Source organism: Zea mays, chromosome 5 (genome assembly GCF_902167145.1).
Source record: "Zea mays cultivar B73 chromosome 5, Zm-B73-REFERENCE-NAM-5.0, whole genome shotgun sequence".
Lineage (NCBI taxonomy): Eukaryota > Viridiplantae > Streptophyta > Magnoliopsida > Poales > Poaceae > Zea > Zea mays.
In genome coordinates, this window is record NC_050100.1 from 71,922,420 (window position 1) to 71,935,235 (window position 12,816).

General features: G+C 44.8%; 1 pseudogene; it reads left to right on the plus strand.

The window, feature by feature from the left end:
• Positions 1 to 5,797: 5,797 nt before the first annotated feature.
• LOC109939699 (leucine-rich repeat receptor-like kinase protein CLV1a) lies at positions 5,798 to 6,342 on the plus strand (annotated as a pseudogene).
• Positions 6,343 to 12,816: the final 6,474 nt, after the last annotated feature.

The following is a 12,816-nucleotide window of genomic DNA, read 5'->3' on the forward strand; positions in this document are numbered from 1 at the left end:
TCGGTGGCACACCAGACAGTCTGGTGCGCCAGACCAGAGCACACTCGGTTTCTTTGCTCCTTTGAATTTGATCCCTAACTTCAATCTTCTATTGATTTGTGTTGAACCTTTATGCACCCGTAGAACATATAATCTAGAACAAACTAGTTAGTCCAATATTTGTGTTGAGCATTCAACCACCAAAATTAATACTGGGAAAAGGTTAACCCTATTTCTCTTTCAGATTACTTTCTCCTTCTCAGTCTAATTCTTCTAAGTGCTTTGTAAAGCTAGCAAGAGACACCTAAGTGTGTGGTGATCCTTGCGGGGTCTTAGTGACCCAAGTGATTAAGGAGAAGCACTCAACCGGTCTGTGGGACCGATTGAGAGAGGGAAAGGGTTGGAATAGAGCTGGCCTTTGTGGTCTCCTCAACGGGGACTAGGTTCTTTTAGAACTGAACCACGGTAAACAAATCATCGTGTTCATTTGTGTTGATCTCCACTCGATTTGTTTTCTCTTTCCCCTCTCTCTAAAAGTTCCCTTGCTCATATTGATTTGAGTTAGCTCCCAAAGTTATCCGCATTGATTGAGCGACTCATAGCAAGGAGAACTATCTTCCGCACTCCGAATTATTTCTAACACTAACCCCGAGCATAGTGCATGTTCAAAGTCTATAATTTTCAAGTTTCGCCTATTCACCCCCCTCTAGCTGACTTCCAGAAATCATGTACTTAATTAGTTTTGTATTAAGCACTTAAACCTTTGGAAAATCATAACTCTTTAACCGTAACTCCAAATTTAGTGGTTCTCGAACCTACTATCTCGTTATGATGCGTAGATCATTATTATGCAGTTGGTTCTCATTTTTGGTGTGATGTTAATATTTGCCTATACTATGTCTGTTTGTAATGCTACGGGTAGCAGCGAGGTTATGAGTCATTTGAAGACCATGTTGGTACCTGGAAATCTCGAGTCTAAGGCAAGTTGTGCCCTTGATCACCTTTCTTTGTCTAATAATGTTCCTGTTAATCACTGTGACATGCTCAGATTAATTTGATGGGACTTAATATGTTTCCCTAGCATTGTTTATCTCACACCTTGCAAACAAATGAACTATTGGGTAATACTGTTGTTGCTCTACCTGGTTTTGGGATTATTATTATATTATGATCATGTTCCAATTATGCTATTATTTTAATTACTATTCATGACAAGATCATTGTGTTAATTGGAACATGGAGCTTAACTTGAGATAACAGTGCTACCACAAGGGTGGAATGGGATGCCCTTGGCCAAGTAATTAGGAAATATAGGGAGAGATTACCTTACCCGAAAGGGGCAAGCGGAGAGGCGTCGTTGTAGAGTATAGGGAGGTTCTCGGGTCGAACTGCTGCGATGGCAGTTCGGACGAGGGATTCCTATGCTTCCTTCGTCCTAAAACCGTAGTGGGTATTCTCGAGCTAGTGGAACTTTGGAAAGGCCTGGTAGTGCTACCCTGCCTCGCTTCCTCGGTAGAGGTGTATGGGGTCCGATCAACCCTGTGGCAAATGGGTAACACGACTTGTGGGTAAAGATGTGCAACCTCTGCAGAGTGTAAAACTGGTATATCAGACGTGCTCACGGTTAAGAGCGACTCAGGACTCTCGCATGATTAATTTATGGAACTAAACTTAATATGTCATATGCATTGCATCGCGGGTGTTATTATTAATTGTGATCTCTTATTTTAATTGGGCTGGTATCTACTTATATCTAGTAACTGCTAATAAAATTTTGACCAACTTTAAAAGCAATGCTCAGCTTTAACCATCTCCTTTGGTAAGCCTTACACTTCACATGAGCTACCACCTTTGGTGAGTTCATGCACATTATTCCCCACAACTTGTTGAGCGATGAACGTATGTGAGCTCACTCTTGCTGTACTTACATCCCTAGGTCAAGGACAGGTACCATAGGATGAGGCGCATGAAGGATGCTGTGATGAGTTCGTGAGTCGTATAGGTCGTCGTCTACCAGTCAACTTTGGGTTGCTGGATCGTTGTCTACGCATGATGTAATTACTTATCTATTTTGTACAAAACTCTGTTACATATTAAAGATGTGACATTCGTTTCTGTACCATGAGTCATCATATGTGTGAGACTTGATCCCAACGCACATTTGATTTCGCGCTCAGGTTTTGGACCCCTAAAATCCGGGTGTGACAGATCTTCTAAAAATCATATCCTTATAACCGTAACTCCGATTTTAGTCGTTCTCGAACATACAATCTCGTAACAGCGTGTGGAATATTCTTACATGGTTTGTTCTCATGTTTGGTGTACTGTTATTTTTATGTACTCCTTTTCTTTTTGTATGTATTGCTACGAGTAGCAGTGAGGTCACGAGTCACCTGAAGACTAAATTGGAGAAGTACCTGGAATCTCGAGTCTAAGGCAAGTTGTGCCCTTGATCACTCTTCTTTACCTAATAATGTATATGTTAATCACTGTGACATGCTTAGTTTAATTTGATGGGCCCTAATAGGTTTCCCTAGTTTTGTTTACCCCACCCCTTGTAGACAAATGAACTATTGGGTAGACTTGCTAAGTATATTATTATGCAGAAAAAGAAAAGACGGGTACCCGAATATCCGAGTATTTACCGGGTAGTCTTCGCTCCGTATCCGACCCGAATCCCAAAGTTGCACTATCCAGGTATTACCCGTATCTGTCCCGAATATAAAAATACCTGAATCTGTATCCCAAAAATGGGTATTTGCACTATCCGTATTTGATACCTGGCGGGTATATCCGACCCGTTTTCACCCCTAGTTGTAGCCATAGTCCAAATTCAAATTCATAAGTGCACTAAACAACGAGAAAATAAGTCCATATCACCACATGATTACATGACCAAATAGCCACTGAACTACAGGAAAAAAGTCCACATAGCACAAATCCAAATCCAACAAGTAAACTTACACTCACTCGGCCCACGTAAATTCTGTTCAGACACAATAACAATTAACAAAGTAATAGTCACAATCACACACTAACGCACATACAAACATAATAAAAGTTCTTCAATGTCTTCATGTCATAAAACATTTGCAAATCATTCAAACACTAGTTCACCATGACATCATGCATTTGCAAGATTTCTTTACAACTCACCATCTTCATTCATGAATTGGGAATCACTATCCCGACTAGGGACGACAATGGTGATTTCCTCGTCGGGGAATGGCTCCCCGTCCCCGTCCCCGCGGGGAGGAAAATTCCCTGTCCTCGTCCTGGCGAACGCTCACGAGGGAGCTTTTTCTCCCATCCTTGTCCCCGTCAGGGAATTTATCCCCATGGGGAACCCACTGTGGGAAATCTGTCCCCGCTAGAAGTATAATATTTAAAGATAAATTTAAATTGATTGTATCAAATTAATACAAATTTAACAAACAAGATTGAAAATTACAAGAGACATCTACTTTAGAGTTTAGTTTGCTATTTTATAACATATCATGCACTGAATTTTTACTATAATTTTAACAAGTAAATTGACTAACTTGGATAAAAAGTTTCATGGGGCAGGTACACGGGGAACAGGGACGGGAGATGGTTCCCCGTCCCCATCCCCGTGAACCCGACGGGGATTAAATTTCCCCCATTTAGATCCCCGCGGGGACTAAATTAGTCCCATACCCGTCCCCTAAGGGCTAGTTTAGAAACTGAAATCTCCTTCGGGATTGAAGGGGATTGGAGATAAAATTAGTTCATTTGCACCTCAATCCCTCCAATCCGGAAGGGGATTTGAAGTTCCAAAAGTAGCCCTAATAGGGGAATTCCCCGCGGGGAATCGGGGATCGGGTCCCCATTGCCATCTCTAATCCTGACCTTGTTCCTATATTTTAGAATAGATGTGTATAAGTATTTGCTAATGATAGGTAGCAGCAAGCAGCCTGTAGCAGGCATGTATGTATGTGGGATGCAGCAACAAGCAAAAGGTGTGTTGGGGGCCTTCTCCTTCTGAAGGTCCTAAAAACATAATTAACCATTTGTTTTCAGCATAAGCTATTACAGGAAGCTTCGTCTTCAGGATGCAAGCCTCTTCCTCATGACGAAGACACACGAGATGAAGACAGATCTAAAGAGGATAAGAGTAAATGCCGAAGTTATCACCATATGGACAGCTTCGGCTCATAACGAAGATGAAGTATAATGAGATGCTGACCGAAAGAGGAAAAGACTACTTAGTCCTTAATGACTTGTATTATGATCATATGCGAATATTGGGGACATAAATGTACTTTTACCCGGGCTGCGTCTCGTGTCTATAAATAGATGAACAGTAGCACCCTACTGTTCACACTGAATTGTAATAACTCTCTCGCGTCTCTACCTTCGAACAAGCCGAAGGTATCAATGTAATATGATTTCTGTTGATATTCATACATGTTTTATAGAATGCGAATATGAAGGAATTAATGAGATGCAATTATTGTCTTCGTCCTCTCGCATTCATGTTTAAATGCTAAATGTTGAAGGCTTGTTCTTCATGACCTTCGTCTGATGATCATTATAACCATGGGGAGATAATGCTTCGGAAGACGAAGGTCCCTAATAATTAACGATTGTGTTGTCTTGTTCTTGATTCACAGCATTTGAGAACAAGTGACCAGCAAGGTGTATGCAAAAGTAACAAGCAGCAAGTAGACAACATGCATATGAAGACAACAAGGTAGCACGCAGCAAGTTGTTGTTACCAGGTACCAGCAAATTACCTCATCATCCATCAAGTGACTAGCCTTAGGGGGATAAAGGATCTGTCTCTTGGGGTTTTAGTTCAGCCACAATTGAAGGAACACTTTTAGAATCTAAAAGTTAAATATATATACATAAGTAATTCAATATACACAGTTAAAGACAGGCATATAGTCTCTACTACTCCTTAAGACGTTAGTGTAGGCGTCCACAGGTTAGGTTGGTGCACGGTTCTGCCATGCCCCCTCCTCCGCGATTTGCGTCTGTGCCGCCATCCTCACCCTCGCCCCGCTCTCCATCGAAGGTAGGGCGCCATTCCAGGGATTACCCCACCATTCTCGCCCTCGTCCGCTTTTCGGCATCCTCGCCCCCACCCGCCCCCGCCATCCTTGCCCTCCTACGCGCAAGTCCTCGGCGCCCCTTCCCCTACCAACGTCGTCTCGCAAGCGCCCGTCGTCTCCGCGCAAGGGCCCATCGTCTCGCAAGGGCGCCCCTTCCCCTGCTCCCATCGTCTCTGCGCCATCCTTGGATCTGGGGTTCGCGGCGCCATCCTTGGATCCGGGTTCCGCGCAAGGGTCCGTCGTCTCCACGCCATCCTTGGATCCGGGGATTCGGGGTCGCAAGATGGAGGCTATTCTGGAGGCATCTCGCATGTGCTCCGCACGGGCCTCCTCGTCGCCGATGCCGCGCTCCTCCTCATCGCCACGGCCATTGCCTTCTTCATGGCCCGCGACATCAGGAAACGGCGCCGCATCGTGGCACGGGGCGACTAGAAGATGATGCCTTTCGTTGTGGATCTTGGTTTCGGGGAGGAGTCCATACTCCGGGGCCTGACGGAGGCCAACATCGTCGGCCGCGGCGGGTCCGGCCGCGTGTACCGTGTCACCTTCACCAACCGGCTCAACGGGGCCGCAGGCGTGGTGCCGTGAAGCAGATACAGATCGCCGGGAAACTGGACGGGAAGCTGGAGCGCGAGTTCGAGTAGGAGGCCGGCATCATCGACAATGTCCACCACAATAACATCATCGGGCTGCTGTGCTACCTCTCCGACGTCGAGGCCAAGCTCCTCGTGTATGACTACATGGACAACGGGAGCCTGGACAAGTGGCTCCACGGCGATGCTCTCGCCGTCGGCGGGCACCCAATGGCGGCAAGGCGCGGTCCGCACGCCGCCAGCGGCTAGACTGGCCGACCAAGCTCAAGGTGGTCGTCGGCACCGCGCAGGGGCTGTGTTACATGCACCACGAATGCGTGTCGCCCATCGTTCACCGCGACGTCAAGACAAGCAACATCCTACTGGACTCAGAGTTCTGGGCCAAGGTTGCCGACTTCGGCCTTGCCAGGATGCTAGCGGAGGCCGGGGCGCCAGAGACCATGTCCGTTGTGGCCGGCTCGTTCAGCTACATGGCTCCCATTGATTTCATCTCCGCTCACTTTCTTTTTGTTCGATTTTGGCCCCTGCAGATTGCAAGAACGGGACTGCTAAGCAAGCTAAGATTTCATTTTTTCTGGATCAATCTCAAATTAGGATTTCTCGGGGAGCAGAGGGTCGGCCAGGACCTGATTGGGCTCCAGGGCGCGATCTTTGAGCGCAGATTTGGTGCCCGCGATCTGCCATGGATTTGATTTAAGGTGAGCTCCCTTTACTTATTTTGGCGTCTTGCTTGGCTGGCTCGGATTCGTGTTATCGGTCGACCTATCGCGGAGCTGAGAGAGAGATAGAGATTTGGTTCTTTCTTCGTGGATTTGGGGAGATCGGCCGTGTTCGCGCTGCGAGATCATATTTTATTTCCACTTTGCATTCAGTGCTGAACCTGCCGAGACTGAAGCAAGGAGGGACAGAGCAAAAAACTCTCTTGAGAACTGGACATCCAATCAGAAAGTAAGTTATAGATAGATACCTTAGTTTGATGTCCATAGGTTTCTGTTAAAATATATTTGACTCAAACACAAACCAGGATTGTTAGCGGTGCCTCAAGCATCACTTCACAGTTAGAAATATTCTTGTACCATGATTTTAATTTGATGTGAAAACTCTGTAGTTTGTGTTTGAGTTTGAACAAACTGCAGGTGATTGCCGAGCATCTGCCTTTATCAAAAATTAAGGAAGTGATTCATATATTGATACACGCTTCGCACTAACCAAATTTCTTTAAAAATAAGTATTTCACTTCCATGAGTCCTCCTGATGTTCCTGAAGTGCAAATATCTCAAGATCTTGCTGTGAACATTGCACTAGCATTGTGCTAGCATCAATGAGGCACTTGCCTGTTAGGATTTGCCTATTAAAGAAATTTGGTCAATGCGAACACGACACTGACGCTTGTGATTTGCTTGTTAGGATAAAGAATCATTTGCAAAAGCCTCTGAACTGGCGATGGTGATAGAAGCCGGTCTCGGGCCACGATGGCGTCGAGCGCTGGCGGCGCATCATCATCGCTGGTGAAGAACGACCCCTACATGCGTGCTGTCAAGATCTAACTCAAGAGCCTAGACATCCAAATGGAGAAACAGCTAGCCAAGACATGGAGAAGCACAAGGGGTCGTACAACCAGGGACCGAGGGAGGACTGGGATATCGACCTCGCCAAGCTTCTATCAACCAAAAGAAAATCATGCTCCTCAACAGATAGTAGAACATCCTATTTGAAATGAGTTTGTGAATAAGTGGTAAGGCGTACCACTTTTAGTTTCTTTTCTTATTTGTCGTCATCTAAATTGACCATGGTAGATACAACATCGCTTCGCAGGCGCACGACGATCGTGGGCGGTTCATATTGCGGGTGGTTCCAGACGTGGGCACCGGGCGTGAGATTTTTAATGCCTACTGCTCTCTCCACATGATCATTTATCACTGGCTCCAGCATGTCATGCTGCTCATGCTGCTGCAAGGTAGGATTGTGCTCTGAACCTGTATTGATTTCACCTTTTGATGATTGTAGTTGTCCAACCCTGACTCAAGATCATCTGTCCTCTTCCCGTTTGATGGAATGCCTAACCCATACCTTTTTTATACATAAAACTGATCGTGTAGGGTGGCAAATAAGAAGCTTGTCCACGTGTTCATAGGTGTAGGACAGATTAATTTGAATGGAGCTCGATGGGTGCAGGTAATACCAATTGCACATCCGGTGTCTAAAGAAGTTCACTAAGGATTATGGTATGACCTTTTTCTTCCTGGCAAAAGCATGCCAACTTTGTCGATTCCCTCATTTTTTATCGATTGATTTGGAAATTATGCTGGTGATGAAGGGATTGTCTATGTTTGGAAAGAATGGTTCCGGAACAAAATACCATTATAATGAAATAATTAGTTGTTTAGACCTATTTATACCTGGTAAACTTATGAGTTATTTGGTCTATATGTAGCAAATGTGTTTGAATCTTAACTGTCAGTGGACATATTTCGAAATTTTCAATAAGAAGAGTGTCGATTTTAGTTGATTCCTACATGTAATCGTGTAGATGCCCTTAATAACCATGTAGTTCCTGAGCCTGCTCAGTCATCCATGTTCTCTCTTGACACATATGAATATCCTAATATTACTGTTGTTCTTGTTCTGTCCTGGCAAAAATACTTGATGCATTTGTCTATGGTATTTTCTTTTTATAAAGTGAATCATCTTGACAATGAAATAGTGCATTTATCAGTTTTGTAATGGGACATCACTCCTCAAGTATCCAGAAGGTAAACTTGTGGCAGAACTGCCCGAATTATTCCAGCTCAAGTGCCTAAGTCACGCCTCAGGGGCAGCAACACACTTAAATCGGAATAACTCATCAGTCCCTCAGATCTAGTTTGATAAAGCCACTTAACCAGGATCAAATACCACGTACTCACTCGAAGGTGAGTCATAGAAGAAAATACAATAAAACAGGAAAAACCTCAAATTAAAGTACTGGACTTATTACATAAATTGGAGATTTTCAAGTAGCTGGTAAAAGTTCATAAAATAAAATGCAGCGGATAATCGATGTCGTCGGTAGCGAGGAAATGGGCAAGGCCTAGCCCAATACTCCTCTTGCTCCTCTCCAGTCGGAGCAGCATCCCACTCGACTATCCAACCCAGTGGCAGGGTGGTAGGCCAAGTCACACTATCAACCATATCCTGAAGCGTATCTGCAAAAAATTATGCCACAAGCAAGGTTGAGTATACTAATACTCAGCTAGACTTACCCAGTGTGGGGAATCTACTCCTCTACCTCTAGACCATGCAGCTGTTTGGCTGAGGGGTTTGGTTTGCCAAAAGCACTAGCTGAGTCTAAAATCAATTTTTAGCTTTTCAATTTCTAGCATCATTACCTTAGCTAAGTTTGCTCCTTCTAAGCATACATGGTAACAAGCATTTAGTGCAAACAACAAGTTATCTTGTGTAAACCTCATTTCACTTCTTTCTCAATGTAGTACAAGGGGTCAAGCAGTCTCATTAGCTACGAGAAGCAGATAATTCGAATCGAGTTTTAACCTTGCAAGGTAAACCTAAACACACAACATGTCAGGGCACTCCGTCTCCACACACGTCAACCGTCCCCATCGATTCCTCGTTCGCGGCCAGAGCTCACCGCCTTGGTATACAATGCTCCACTGACCCCGGCTGCCGCCGTGCAGTGACCGCACTTGTACCCACCATAGCTAGCATGGGAGACCCAGTCTCAGGACAAGTGAGGGATAAAGTCCACGCCCGGCTTCACTTAGGTACTAGGTTTACCGGTTACCATATTTCCCGACATGTGTTTAGTACGTTCAAACGCTTGACTTAGGTATCCACACATTAATCCTTAATTCCTTTTCCCGTCTCATGGACAAGGCATCCTCCCTAGATCCAAGTCCATAGACCATCATAGATCCCATTATCAAGATGAATACAATCAATTCCTGACCTCGCGCGAGTGCTAGAAAAATCACCCGACTTCTACCGAGATCCTGATTGGCATAGCAGCTACTCGACCTAGCATACTAGTATCCATCTCAAAAAGGAATCCTAAGTTCATGCAACTAAGGGTTTCAAGCAACTCCTACACTTAAGTGCACATTACAAGCCTACAAACATTTAAGTGTAGTAAAGTAGCATATATAAATGGTTATGCATAAACCGGGGCTTGCCTTCAATTGCTGGGGCTGCGGGGAGATCCTCGATGGCAGTCTCAGGAGCTTGCTCCTGGTCCTCCTCGTGAACAACTTCTTGCTCGGGGATGAGCACGTACTCTCCGTCAGCGAGATTGCAATCTAATGAATGCAATGAGTAAGATACATGCATGATATGATATGCAATTTAGCAATTAAACTTTGATGGTGAATGATCATTTTAATAAGGTAGGGCTTAATCTTGCTACTCGAAGATTTTGGTGGTACACTTAGCAATTTAGGGTCAAGCTTAGTTAAGCTAAGTAGTAAGTTCATTTTGGTGTTCCACGGATTTCTTTTTAATGTCTTAGTGAGAATTTAATAAGATTTCTAGTTGAACTTATCGGAGCGAGGTTTATTTTTCCCTTCTTTCCTTCTATTCCTTTTATGCCTTTAAGGTGGGTTTGAACTCTACAAATTTTCTTAAGTTCAGCACAAAAGCATAACTAGTTTTCTATAATTTAATAAGGTTCGGTCATTTCCCTTAATCAATTTCAAACTCAAAAATTCAAAACAGAAAGCATATGGTTCATTATTTTTAATTGATAGTCCATAATATTTTGAATTCAGCAAAATTGGTTTGGTTAAATTTGGTTGAATATAACTCAAGATATAAATTTTCTAAGTTCTCTGCTGAATTTTAAAAAGATTAATTAGAATTAGATAAAGGGAAAATAGTTTTGCATTGGGGTCCCTGGCAAAAGATCTTAAAGGAAAACCCCCTAGGGTTTCTGGAAATCGAACCCGCGGTCCTTCCCTAATGGAACAGTGGCCGCGGAGGAAGAAAGGGGCGGAGGGGCTTACCAGCGGTGAGGCTGCTCCGGTGAGGTGGTCGAGGGTGTAGGGGAGGTCTTGAGGATCATAGCGATGTGCGTGTCACCGTCGGGGATGGTCGAAGTCGGCCGGTCCACGTGCGCAAGCGGAGATGCTCACCGGCGGCGAGGAGTCCGGCCTAACCAGGGCGCGATAGGTCAATTGAACGGGTCAAAGAGCTTCACTGGGTGCTAGGGAAGACGTGGGTGCAAGGAATTGGAAAATGACTTACTGGTTAGCTCGGTTCACGTGAAGCGGCGGGTGACCGAAGTCTGGCGAGGGTGAATCCGCCTCTCCGGTGAGGCAATGCCTCGGCTCAGCCTTGGAGAAGCTTCACGGCTTCACGGGGAAGCAGTCCTGGGGCTGGGGCGAGGCTGGGGTTTAACCGAAGGGGCTGGCCACGACGGCCGTGCTCGGGCAGTGATGGCGTGCGGTGGTGCTTGCTTTTCACGGCGAGCTCCGGCGGTCTTTGGCTCGGGCGAGGCTCTAGGTGTGCGAGTGCCAACGGCTAAGGCCTCTGGAGGCATTTATAGGCAAGGGCAAGGTGCGAACGCGTGGGGCACGCGCTGCCGCGGCCAGTCCGCGCTCGGCCGGTCAGGCAAGCGATCGAAAACGTGGCTCTTTGCGTCTGCCCGAGTTCAAGCGCTCATAGGTTGAAGATCTTCGCGTATTTGGGCATGATCACTGCACAAGATTTGCTCCCCCGACAGAGCTTTGTCGTTTATGTGTGGAAGTCGAGAGGTTTGGGGCTGTGTACAGAGAGTTGTCATGTCACAAAGGTGGTAGTGTCACAAGGTCGAGTCCCGAGGTAAACCCATGTCAAGATCGTGTCAAACGGTGAAGAGAGGTCACCAAACTTTGCCATGGTGTGTTCAAGGGAATTTGGCGCCACTTTGATATTTGGACTTGCTTGATTTGAGTTTTGAAAAATAGAGAACGTGATTGATCTTTGGAAAGGGGCTGAAATTCAGATTTTTGAATTTCTGAATTTCCCCCAAGTGCATTAATTTAGGAGCTGATTTGGGATTTTGAAAAGTTCAAATGGAAAAACTTCCTTACTATACTTTGTTGGTTAATTAGTGAACTAAAATTTTGTAATTTGGTTTTTACCAAAATTTGTATTTTTCTCCCAAGTCTTCTCCCAAATGCCCTTTATATGCTTAAATGGTTTACATAGGATTAATTAGGGTTTGAGAGTTTTTCTTACCTTAAGATTCGTGACATGATTAAGGAGAGTTTCTTAAGATGAAAAAGACTCACTTTAAACCTTTGTTCTTAATCTTTGATGTTCATCCCTTCATTTGGTTTACATGTGATAATGGCTTGGATTAGCTTAAGGAAGAAACCCTAAGTGACACTGGGGTGTCACAGCCTTCCCCCTTAAAGGAATCTCGTCCCGAGATTCGAGTCAGAGTCCTCCCGGGGTGAAGCGAAGGGTGAGACTTACATGAAGTAGGTGCTTTATTTATTAGGGCATCTCCTCTTCGAATGTCATTCTCTTTGCAATTTCAGAAGGAAGTCCTTCTTAACTTAGTTTTATAATTACTTCATTCTGATTTAAGATCATTTTCTGAAATTTAGATTCGAAAGGCAGGAGGAGGGGGTTGGGCATGATTACGTACCAACTTTCTTTGGTAGGCAATCGGGGAAGTTGGAACGCAGGAATTCCTCAGTCTCCCAAGTAGCCTCTTCCTCTGAGTGATTACTCCATTGGATCTTATACATTTTGATCGATTTAGCCCGAGTTGATCTTTCTTTGCAATCCAGAACCTTGGAAGGGTACTCTTGGTACGATAGATCTGGCTCTATCTCCAATTCTGGTTCTGCTATGATCTCGGTCGGCAATCGAACACACTTCTTCAGCTGGGATACATGGAACACATTGTGGATGGCAGACAGTTTTGGAGGTAACTTCAATTTGTATGCCACGGGTTCACATGTTTCTATGATCTCATAAGGTCCAATGTAACGAGGGGCTAACTTGCCTTTGATCCTGAATCTCTGCACTCCCTTGGTGGGTGATACCTTCAAATATACGAAATCTCCCACCTCAAACTGGAGAGGTTTCCTCCTCTTATCATGGTAACTCTTCTGCCTGGCCTGAGCAGCTTCTAGATTCTTCCTGATTAGTTTGACCTTCCTTTCGGCTTCAGTCACTATGTC